At 42.0% G+C, this 10,152-nt stretch overlaps 1 long non-coding RNA gene across 1 annotated transcript in view; it reads left to right on the forward strand.

Annotated features, from left to right (window-relative positions):
* Nucleotides 1-10,152, forward strand: part of LOC310770361 — a 334,814-nt gene that overhangs the window by 146,812 nt on the left and 177,850 nt on the right. The window lies entirely within an intron of this gene.

Below are 10,152 nucleotides of genomic sequence, written 5' to 3' on the forward strand. Positions count from 1 at the left end.
TGGCTGTCTACCTCCACCTAGTGCTAGAAAATATGTATAAGCCTTAGGAAAGTGTCAAAAATTGATGACTCAATCAGCCCTTTAAATTAAACTCTGTTGGGCCCTTTGCACAGATATACACAAATAACATGCAAGATGGCATTGTAGTATGGAACACTGCTTTGCAAAAATGTCTATCTTAGACAAAATTACATACGAAACATTGTGTCTACGGGGAGAAATTTGCACTAAACTGCTGAAGAATTTCCATGAGGACCTTTTAAAAAAATTAAGGATCGTAAACAAATTTGGAAATGTGAAGAACTGAATTTAAGATTGGGAAAATGAGAAACCAAAATGGACAGATTGCCCTTCTCTCGTCATCTCCAATGTATTTTCCCCATGTAGTTCAGGTACTAGCTGCTACAGCATCTCCAAGTATTGTTATGAGTTGGGGGGGGGGGTTAGGCTGTATCCCTGAGCCCTCTTCTAATTCCTGGATCCAGCACAGATTTGATTCCTGGAATAGCCAGGCTAGCTTCCTGAGGGTAAGGGCCTTCAAAGTATGGGCCGTTAAGGCAACAAAGGAAGTGGTTCTGTGCTGAGTGTCTCCCTTCCCTCTCACTCTCTCAACTCGCTGGTAGTTAGAAGGACAAAGGCCAAGGTTGGGAGCTGAAGTTGTGTGAACTAGAAGCTGGAAGAAAGAAGCAGGCTGGAAAGCCAGGGAGTTAGAGCCATGCCTGATTTCTGCTTGAATCCAAGGCAGCAGCTATGGGAGAAGAAAGACTCTGTTACAGTCATGTATCCCTCCATCGTAGACTTAGGTTGTACATATGGGTAAATCAACCATCTATGATGCAGACACCACAGTTTCTGCTGTCTCTCATTTTGAAGGAAACCGAGCCCTGCGTAAGCACCTGGAACCCCTGAAATCTCACACCGCTCAGAAATTGAGGTGGTGTGCCACAGTATGACAGGTTGCGAGGGGCCTTGTCTCACTAGCTCACTAGGCTAGATGCTTCGAAAGGCCTCATCATTTGCTGCTGACCATCTGTGCTGGAAGGCATTACTGGAACGAGCACAAAACTCTTTTCTCATTTCAGTACATTCTCCCAGTGCCTTTGAAATACAAAGCAGGAAAGGCAGGGAGAGAGTGCTTTGACAGCCACTAATGCAAAGGAAGCAGTCCTAATAATTGCACAGGCATCGCCCATCCCAGCAATTGAATGACTGCTGATGTTTCCAGTAGCATCCATTTCTTTTCCATTTAGTTCCTCAATTGCCACCGCATTCATCTGGGGGGGGGGGGGGAGAATAACAATGGTCAACTCTTTTGCGTTCTGTTTTTAAGGGACCATCTTCAGGCACATGTTGCCACACATGCTGTAACTTGAGCTTAGCAGAAACCGCACATGCCTTTCAAATCCTGTTCTGTTCTTTCAGTGAGTGATGAGAGAGAAGGAACATAGCGAGCTCCTTAAAGAGAAATGTTGGTTGCAAAAAAATAAAATAAAAAATCTAACAAGAGCAGAGGGAGCTCAGTATTATCTGCACTGACTGGAGATGCTAAAGATGTTTAAAACTGGGGCTCAACCACTTAGCTATGGGCCATCGCTTAATGTTATGTGGACGGCAGGAGGTCCTTTTCTGTGTGTATCTATCATCTATCATCTATCATGGGGACATGGGTGGTGCTGTGGGTTAAACCACTCAGCCTAGGACTTGCTGATCAGAAGGTCGGCGGTTCGAATCCCTGCAACGGGGTGAGCTCCCGTTGCTCGGTCCCTGCTCCTGCCAACCTAGCAGTTCAAAAGCACGTCAAAGTGCAAGTAGATAAATAGGTACCGCTCTGGCGGGAAGGTAAACGGCATTTTCATGTGCTGGCCTGGTTTGCCAGAAGCGGCTTAGTCATGCTGACCACATGACCCGGAAGCTGTACGCCGGCTCCCTCGGCCAATAAAGCAAGATGAGCGCTGCAACCCCGAAGTCGGCCATGACTGGACCTAATGGGCCCTTTACCTTTACCTTTACCTTTATCATCTATCTATCTAGGTGGGCAGAAAATTAGCCTTTCCACACCACATTTCCTTCAGGGGACAAAATCTGGGACACCATCTTCCCAGACACCATCTCCCCGCCCTTTTTTTTTTTTTTTAATCATGAGAGGACGGTGGCTATTTTGGTTGCTGTGATCATGCATGATTTCTTGCTGCTGTCCCCCTACCCCCCAAAAAAGCAGTTAGGGACATGGAGCCCAAAAGCATAGCTTTGGGAGCACCACGTGACATCGCAACCTCCCAAAAGTATTTTTTCGGGGGGGAATCACACAGTAGAATTGTGCAAGATCACGGCAACCAAAATGATCACTATTTTCTCATGGTAAGAAACAAATGTCCCTGTCGGATATGCTGTACCTTTCATTAACATAGCATTTGGGATGGCAAATTAATGAAAAAATTGTGAAAGATTTCAACCTGGTACTGAAATTCCAAGCCATGTTTTTCAAAGGTGTTGCATATGTGTTTCATTTTTAAGACAAGGCCCTTTAAACTGTTCATTCCAGTGACATTGCCCATATTACCCTTATCTGACATTTACATAATTCCAATTTTAAAATCTGAATCCCGTTTCTGTAGATTTGATTTTTACCAGCTTGATTAATAACTGTCTCAAGAGTGACATTAGTTGCTGCCTGCTTAGGTTCTTAATATTGAAGGAGTATTTCCCCAACATTCACTCATACGTCTGCTGTTTGTGAAAGACTTGACAGCCAGTATTATATTGTAATTATATGTCTGATTTGGGAGTCTATGAACATTTTCCTTTCCTTGACTGCTGCCGTTCTGATTCATAGCTTTGTTTGCTTTTGGAGGGATCAACACAGAGAAGGAATTAGACATTTACTAATCAAGGAATGAGCTTCTGGTGGAGTTAGAATGATGAGTGTCAACTCTTCCAGCCACACAGAGAGTTCAAAAATACTACTATCATTCCTTGAATGCTGGCTGTATGGGAATAAAATTAGAGCTGCAGAATAACTGCTCTCCATGGGGAGAATTATAATGCCATCCAAATATGTCTTTGGCATATTGGGCACCTTTCCAGTTTCATTTACACCTTGTATTTGTGCAGAGATTGGCCTAATTCCTTACACACCTTCCAAGAAATAATGGTATTCCTTTGGTCAATGCTAGTTTGACAAGTTCAGCAAACTAACCTCTCAGCTGTCATAAAAATAACTAACAATTTAATTAAATGCCATTTTAATAGACTGCTGTATTATATAGTCCTCTGTATTGACATGTCTGAGTTTGGTATTGTCTAGGGAAGGAGGTATTTTCTTACCTACGCTATTAACACACCCCAACTTGCACTCTAATAATAGTTTGTCTGCACCACTGCCAGCACATCATATCACTTACACCCTTAGCTTGCCAATAGCCCTGGCGACGGAGGGAAATAAGCGTGGTACAAAGCCAGTCAGAAATAGTTACTATATTCAACAAAGATATTAATGCTTGTTTATCACAGTATTATGGCAGCATTCACATGGCAATTTATTCCATTTTCCTGACATTTCCTTAACTTTTATTTTGTGCATTATATTTGAGCTTTCACATGACATAAAAGCCACTTCCAGAAAACAAATGGGTTGTGATGAAGTAGAGTGCAAGTTTAGTGCTTATTTCTGTGTTACTTCTAGCCAGGAACAAAAATCATTTGCACCCCCTACCCTTTAATCCGGAGAAGCATGGGATGCTTGTGTGGCAATTTCCCCACCTTTTTCAGGGCTTCACCTCACAGTCGCTCATGTGACAAGACATGGGGCGGCAGACTGACATGTGCTGCCCTCCCAGCCTATTGTGAGGCTTGTGCAGCCACCAATCAGAATATGTGTAACTTCTGTCATTCTTTTGTACATTGGGAGTTTTATATCCAACCCCTCTTTAGCCTGCAAGTCAAGGTCCCACAGTGACATGAAACCAACTTTCACCTAGCCAGGAAAAAAGGACTTCCCCATGAAACGCGTTAACAATACAAATAACAAAACACATATGGGTGAAGTGTGTAGGGAAATGCATACAATTAGTGAAAATAATTTGCAAAAAAAAAAAAAGCATTACATCAGGCGGAATTGTTTTGCAAAAATGTGTGTATTTGGTTGGGAAAATGCATACAATAAAGTGTGGGTTAGAAGACATTTGCACTGAAATGCTGGTGAATTTTCATGAGGACCATTATTTTATTTTATTTTATTTTATTTTATTTTATTTTATTTTATTTTATTTTATTTTATTTTATTATTTTATTTTATTTTATTTTATTTTATTTTATTTTATTTTATTTTATTTTATTTTATTTTATTTTATTTTATTTTATTTTATTTTATTTTATTTTATTACAAACTGAACTAAAGAGAGAAACCAAAATTGACTGATTTGCACACACCCCAACATTTTGGGAGGGAAACATGGAGCACCCCCTATCCCACCAACCCCGTCACTCGCTCGCTCACCCCCTCCCTGCCTCCGACCGCTTTCCTGCCCGCGCATTTGCAGCCACAACCTGCTGCAAATGTGCAGAACATGGGATGAAAATGAAAGCAAAAGAGTAGTGAAAATAGTAAACTAGAAATGACTCGTTAAACAGTAGTCTATTCAGAAAGTACCCTAACCGCCTCCAGAATAACTTGATGGCAATAATTGCTATAATGAATCTGGAGTGGATTCAGAAACACAGTGCAATATCCCACTGTGCATGGGGCGGGGCAGGGGGGCGAGTACAAACCAAGATTTGATTGGAGAACAAGATTGGAGAACAAAATTAAGCTGGCAGGTCCTAACAGGAGGGGGCAAATGACCTGTGCTCTAGAAACCAATCAGTTCTGAAAAGCAAATTAAAAACCAATGTGCAATTCAAAGAAATCGCAAGAAATAGTTTTGTAATATTTTTGGCTTCCCCACAAAACATCACAAGCTCCACAAAATCATAGTGGCGGTTTGTCCATATGGGTAAACAGGACTCCAAAAAATGAGTGTAAACATGATCCAAAAAATGAGTGACAAGGTGATACGTACATCAAGAGCCAAGAAATGAGCAAATACATTAGCCGTGGTTAGGAGCCAAAAAAGACTATAAATGTAGCCCACGAAACAAGCCTTTGAAAAGAGAGCAGAAATGTGACCCACAGGTCAGGAGCCCCAAAATCAGTGAAAACGTGACAGGCAGGAATCATAACCCGTGAGTCAGGACTCCAAAAAATGACTGAGAAACATAGCATAAAAGTCAGGATTCAGAAAAATGAGTGGAATCATGACCCGCAGTTCAGGAGCCAAAAAAATATATGAGTGAACCAATTGATCTGAAGGTCAGGAGAACAAAAAATGAGTGAAAAGGTAACCCTTCATTATAGAGCTGAAAATTAAGCGAAGAGCTGACTCAAGGGTCAGGACGGGGGGGAATGAGTAAAAATGCAACCCCATAGGTCAGCAACCCAAAATGTGACCTTGGGTCAGTAGTCAAAAAATGGGCAAAACCTTCATGTGCAGTTAGGGAGTGAAAATGACACCCCGAAAGTGCATGGCGGGTCAGTAGCCCCAAAATTAGAGATAATGTGAACTGTAGGTAAGGACTCCAAAATAAGAGTGAAAATGGGGCTTGTGGCCTGTTTCTTGAAAAATGTGTGAAGATGTAACTTGCAGGTCAGAACTCAAACAAATGAGCAAAGAAGTGGCGTTTAGTCACAATTCAAAAAATGAGCATGACATTAATGTGCAGTAAAGAAGCTGAAAAATTAGAAGGAACTAAAGGTCAGCAGAAGTTTACGCTCATTTTTCAGAGTCCTGATTTGCAGGTCACCATTGTGCTCACCTTTTGGAGACCTGGCCCACAGGTCACATTTTTCCTTATTTTTCAGAGTCCTGATGCACAGGTCATGTTTTTGCTCCCTTTTTGGACTACTGGCTCTGGCCAGCTGCACAAGGAAGTGCTACGTCCTTTTCTGAGTGAACACTCCAGATTTGCCAAGATTGTCTCCGATTTCTCAGAGTCCAAGAGAGGTTCTCCTTTTCGGAAGCCCTATCTATATTTTACAAACATGTGAAGGCATTCTCAAGGGTCATCAGGACAGCCTTGCTCCTAGATACAAATGTGCACACTAGCTATGCTCCTGGACAATGTGTGCCTGGTATCAGTTTGAAGCAGGCCTGCATATGTATGTAAGGACAGGAAGCGTCCTCAATCAGTCAGGGGCCCAGGACCCTTTCAGGTTGGGGGAGCCCTACACACACATAGGCACTCTGCAAACTGATGCCAATCGTACACCAGCAGGAGTCGAATGGTACTTGCTCACTCGCCGTTGAGAGCCTCTTCACACATCTGTAATGAGTGCCTCCACTGGCGCTTAATTCTCAAATATGTAAAGACTTCTCATACTTGATGAGGAAAAGGTGGAGGGTGTTGCCTTGGTAGTAGCAGGAGTGGAAATTGTCGAAAAAGAAGGGTATAGTACTACAGTGTTAAAGGTATAACAATAGTTTAATGTTGTGAATTAAGCCAAATCTCTAAACTTTGTGTTTTAAAGATCACATTTGCCATACAAAATGTTTTATATTTTCAAATTATAGAGTTCTCTCCATAATTAATTTGTCCTTTCCAAGCAGTGGAAGTGGAAGAGAAAGGAAAAACGCTTATTAGCAACCTCTTAAGTGGATGAATCTATGGTGACAAAATGCTCTAGCAGTGTTTCCCCCCTCACAAATGCACAATGAGAGGCATCACCTCATCTGCCAGCTGTGGGGAAAATGAGATGCAATTAAGAACATTAATCACAGCTCTGGAAAAGGGACTCTCTTCATAATGCACACTGCTCTTGCAGATGTGCATCTGCTGGTTACAATATTTCCCCACAAGACGCTGCATATTAAGCTTGCAAAGTGTTCCACACCTTGAAAAATATACACCCCACTAACATCACCAAGGCATACAAAGGAGGGTGGGTGTTTTCTCTATTCCCTCTCTATAATAAAAATGTAAAGATGACATTGCGCAGTCCGCATTGGAGGATTTGCATTGCCTCATCATAATCCTGGATTTGCACAAAGTCGGCGGGGGGGGGGGGTGTAGAGGAGCAAAAGAGAAGGCAGGTTTTACAATAGCAATGACCGTGGCATGGGAGCAAGAAGGGAGGAACACAGAAAGGGGAAAGTGGTGGTCGAGGAGTGTATTATGATTATGTGGCCAGGTCTATAGCTTTTAAAAGTCGAAATAGTTTCTAAAATACCCTATCATTATTTTCTGAAATCTCCCACATTTCATAATGCCTGTGGCTGCATACACACCTTTCATTTGCCTTCAAAGCTTATGGCTTTCCCCAAAGAATGCTGGGAAGTACAGATTATCCCTCACAGAGCTACAGTTCCCAGCACCCTCAACAAACTACATCATTGGCAGAAGTCCTTTGTTTCAAAGGTGCTTTAAATGTATAGTGTGTGTGCTGTCTCTGTCTCAAAAACAGAGGAATGCGAGGCTTAAACTTATGAATGCATTAAAATTTTGAGAAAGGCTGTTACTACCCATACTGTTTAATTGCACTCTTTCCACATGAAGAAAGGGGTTCATGCAGCTGTTTCAGCAATTTTTGTGCCAAAAGAAAATTGCTCAAAAGACATTTTAATGACTTTTAGGATTTGATCTCTCTTAAAGAAAAGTTATTTTGATGGCAAGGAAAGGTAAGCTTCTTTATTGGGAGAGAAACAATTTTGCTAGATTGGAAGAGACAAGCTAATTTAAAAGCCAAAATACTTTGAACAAAGGTTTGTTTTAGGCATGGATAGATTGGGGGGGGATGTGAAATGTAAAACAGTATTTTAGCACTCTCCATGGTACAGGTGTCAGACAAAATGTGCCTTTAAAGTCTAGTCAGTATCCTGTTATAAATCTGATTTCCTACACCACAATAATATATTCTCACTTGCCAGTATTAGAACATTTGGTTTTATTTTTTGAAGTATTTCTAGACTTTTAGGTTTGATCCAAAGAACTGCACAAGTATGTCTGCATACCAAAGTGAGTGTTGGACTTCCTTTCTTGAATGGCAGCCTACCTTAATGGGTGGTATTTGATATGCGGAATAGGGGCAAAAGCAGTTTCCAAAATGGCAAGGTGGTCTTTCATTCAGCGATAGATTGGAACAAATAACAATCCAAGGGAAACCCGAATTGCTGTATGCTCCAACTGAGCACTAGATAGAAGTTTTCCCCAGGAGAAAGCAGCAGAAGAATGCAAAGTGTGGATAAGCCCTCAGAGGAAAAAGTCATCAATTCTGCTTGGCATGTCCAAGCACTTGGGGGCTCCTGGAGTCAATTTTGTGTACCCAAAATAGCTCTTTGCATCTCAGATAGAAAACAGGATTACAAATGCAAAATAATTAAAACAGTGACAGCCACTTAAGGCTGCAATCCTATGGCCCTTGGGAAGGTATCCTATGGGCCAAGGGGTACGTTGGAGCTCCCACACTGATGTAGAAGATGGAGATTCACTGTCAGATCTCTCCATCCTGTAGCTGTGGAAACATGTGATGCCCTAAAGCTCTACCCTATAACATGTATAAAACACATTTTCTTTACTAATGTACCTGAGTCCCTAGTTTCGTCATGTGTTTAGATTTTCTGGATGACTTTGTTGGTCGTAGTACTGGCTGGCAATGAACTATATCTCTCATCTGCTGCCTCCATTATGAAATACTTTTGAAGAATGGAGACAAAAAATAGGCTTCTTCTCAGAACAGTGATCAAGCAAAGGTCCACACAAGGCAACAGGCTGCATAGAAGGAAAACTGCAGGGGATGTGTCTGAAAGCGACAGACAGCTCAATCAGCTTTTGAGTTATAGTATCACCAGAAGCAAGTGACCTCACATCTCATCACAAAATGTGCCAGATAAATCCCCATAATGGGGAAACGAGGGCATTGTTAGTCCGTATCTGTAGTCTGCTACTGGCAGACTTGTTCAGAATACAGGTTTCTTTCATATAAATGTAAAGGGACCCCTGACCATTAGGTCCAGTCGTGGACGACTCTGGGGTTGTGGCACTCATCTAGCTTTACTGGCCGAGGGAGCCGGCGTACAGCTTCCAGGTCATGTGGCCAGCATGACTAAGCCACTTTTGGCAAACCAGAGCAGCGCACAGAAATGCCATTTACCTTCCCGCCAGAGCAGTACCTATTTATCTACTTGCACTTTGACATGCTTTCAAATTGCTAGGTTGGCAGGAGCAGGGACCGAGCAACAGGGGTTCACCCCGTGGTGGGGATTCGAACCGCCGACCTTCTGATCGGCAAGCCCTAGGCTCTGTGGTTTAGACCACAGTGCCACCTGCATCCCTTTCATATACTCAACACGAATTCCTTGTGCCTTTCTACATGATGATCACCCCCCTTCTTTATACTACTTGTTTTTTGAATGGGATCTGAACAACTTTCCTCAAGATCAGGTGGGATGCAATACTTTCCCAATACCACCATATTTTATAACTGGAAAAATATAATTTTTCACCTGCCAGTTTTTCCATTTCTGCAGCATAGATGTACTTCAGTAAGTATTGTTCACACCCCAGTCATCCACCAATAAAACCACCCTCCTCTCATCACAGGCTCAGTTTAGATTTTTTCCCTCTTTAAATTTATTTGTAGGATTTCTCACCTGCTGGTCAAAGCTGGTTATTATTATTTATTTTCATTTGATTTCTTACCTGCCTTCACCATAAGGTCTGAGGGCACGTTACAGCAATGTAAAAATACAATTCTAAAAGCAACGAAAACAATTTACAATCAAAAGAATAGCATGAGCCCTAAAAACATATATCTCAGGTGTCAAAGGCCAGGGTAAAAAGTTGTGTCTTCAGCGTAGGACAAGAACTATGCAATGGAGAGGTAATTTCCTAACTTGGGGGCGGCCACAGAGGTTGCCCTTTTCTGGGGCACCACCACCACCCCTAAACCTATGAGGGTGTGGAACTACCCAAAGTGGTCTTTTACATACTAATGAAAAGCAACAGTTTCAGGAAAGAAGAAAGAGGAGACCTATTGCTTGGCATACATTTCCCCCCTCCCATGAAAGTTCTGAACAAAACAAAGCTCAGTCTCGTGCAAAATCTGATGGTCCACCTTTTGGT

Source organism: Podarcis filfolensis (genome assembly GCF_964270895.1).
Source record: "Podarcis filfolensis genome assembly, chromosome: 9".
NCBI lineage: Eukaryota > Metazoa > Chordata > Lepidosauria > Squamata > Lacertidae > Podarcis > Podarcis filfolensis.